General features: G+C 34.2%; 1 non-coding gene across 1 annotated transcript; it reads left to right on the plus strand.

Moving 5' to 3' along the window:
• The first annotated feature begins 403 nt into the window (after nucleotides 1–403).
• On the plus strand, nucleotides 404–511 carry LOC148577964 (small nucleolar RNA R71). The gene has a single exon (XR_015904051.1). It is a non-coding gene; the product is annotated as a small nucleolar RNA R71 (small nucleolar RNA).
• Nucleotides 512–2,429: the final 1,918 nt, after the last annotated feature.

The following is a 2,429-nucleotide window of genomic DNA, read 5'->3' on the forward strand; positions in this document are numbered from 1 at the left end:
TTCCATAGGGTTCTCCCATGTAATTCACCTCTTCCATTGCTGAGTTCTCAGGATCATAAGCTTCTTCTTCAGAGGAAGCTTCCTTAGTACTGCCTGTTGCTGCTTGCATTCCAGACAGACTCTGAAAAATCATATTGACTTGTTGGGTCAATATTTTATTTTGAGCCAATATGGCATTCAGAGTATCAATCTCAAGAACTCCTTTCTTCTGAGCCATCCCATTATTCACAGGGTTCCTTTCAGAAGTGTACATGAATTGGTTATTTGCAACCATTTCAATCAGTTCTTGAGCTTTTGCAGGCGTCTTCTTCAGATGAAGAGATCCTCCAGCAGAGCTATCCAATGACATCTTGGATAGTTCAGACAGGCCATCATAGAAAATACCTATGATGCTCCATTCAGAAAGCATGTCAGAAGGACATCTTCTGATCAATTGCTTGTATCTTTCCTAAGCTTCATAGAGGGATTCACCTCCCTTCTGTCTGAAGGTTTGGACTTCCACTCTAAGCTTGCTCAATTTTTGAGGTGGAAAGAACTTTGCCAAGAAGGCATTGACTAGCTTTTCCCAAGAGTTCAGGATTTCTTTAGGTTGTAAATCCAACCATGTCCTAGCTCTATCTCTTACAGCAAAAGGAAAAAGCATAAGTCTGTAGACTTCAGGGTCAACCCCATTGGTCTTGACAGTGTCACAGATTTGCAAGAATTCAGCTAAGAACTGATGAGGACCTTCCAATGGAAGTCCATGAAACTTGCAATTCTGTTGCATTAGAGAAACTAATTGAGGCTTAAGCTCAAATTCGTTTGCTCCAATGGCAGGGATTGAGATGCTTCTCCCATAGAAGTCGGGAGTAGGTGCAGTAAAGTCACCAAGCACCTTCCTTGCATTGTTGGCATTGTTGTTTTCGGCTGCCATGGTTTCTTCTTCCTTGAAAAGCTCTGTTAGGCCCTCTAAAGAGAGATGTTCTTTAGCTTCTCTTAGCTTTCTCTTCAAGGTCCTTTCAGGTTCAGGATCAGCTTGAACAAGTATGCCTTTATCTTTGTTCTTGCTCATATGAAAGAGAAGAAAACAAGAAAGTAGGGAATCCTCTATGTCACAGTATAGAGATTCCATGAGGTGTCAGAGGAAAAGAAGAATAGAAGGAGGAGGTAGATAGAAGAGAATTCGAACATATAAAGAAGGAGGGAGTTCAAATTGCACCTTGAGGAAGAGTGTTAGTCCTTTAAATAGAAGGATGTGAAAAGAGGGGAAGAATTTTCGAAATTAAAGTAAAAGATTTTGAAATAATTAAAAGAAATTTTGAAAATTTGATTGATGATTTTCGAAAATTAAGATTAGGAAAGAAATTAAGTGATTTTTGAAAAAGATTTTGAAATTAGAAATCAAAAAGATATGATTGAGAGTTAATTTTGAAAAAGATGTGATTGAGAAGATATGATTGAGAAGATATGATTGAAAATCAATTTAGAAAAAGAAAGTTTTTAAAATTAAAGTTGATTACTTGACTAACAAGAAATTAAAAGATATAATTCTAAAATTTAAAGTTTGATCCTTTCTTAATAGGCAAGTAACAACTTGAAAATTTTGAAGTAAATCTTTAATTATAACAAGGATTTTCGAAAATTAAAAAAAATGGAAAGAAATTGATTTTGAAGAGATATGATTTGAAAAAGATTTGATTTTGAAAAATTATGAAGATTTGAAAAAAATCTAAATTAAAATTAAAATCTTCCCTCTAGTGTCATCCTGGCGTTAAACACCCAGAATGGCATCCATTCTGGCGTTTAACGCCCAATACTCTACCTTTTTGGGCGTTAAACGCCCAGCTAGGTACCCTGGCTGGCGTTTAAACGCCAGTTTTCCTTCTTCACTGGGCGTTTTGAACGCCCAGCTTTTTCTATTTGATTCTTCTGTTGAATGTTCTGAATCTTCAATTTTCTGTATTATTGACTTGAAAAGACACAATTTTGAAAATATTTTTGAATTTTTAATGATGAGAAACAATAAAAATTGCAACTAAGATCAAATAAACAATGCATGCAGGACACCAAACTTAAAAATTTTCACATAAGAGACACTAACAAATTGAGAATGCATATGAGAAACAACAAAACACACAAAACAAGAGAATTTAAAGATCAGAGCACTAAAATCATCAAGAACAACTTGAAGATCAATGAAGAACATATTGCATGTTTTCGAAAAATTCAAGAAGAATGCAATTGACACCAAATTTAAAAATTGATACTAAATTCAAACAAGAAACATAAAATATTTTTTATTTTTATGGTTTTATAAATTTTTTTGTGATTTTCGAAACATATATGGAAAAGAAAATAAAGAGATTCAAAACTTTTAATGAGAATTCCAGGAATCATGCAATGTTAGTCTAAAGCTTCAGTCTAAAAAGATTAGACATGTTTGGCCAAGC

This window comes from Arachis ipaensis, chromosome B1 (assembly GCF_059453495.1).
Source record: "Arachis ipaensis isolate K30076 ecotype BB chromosome B1, ASM5945349v1, whole genome shotgun sequence".
NCBI classification, from domain to species: domain Eukaryota; kingdom Viridiplantae; phylum Streptophyta; class Magnoliopsida; order Fabales; family Fabaceae; genus Arachis; species Arachis ipaensis.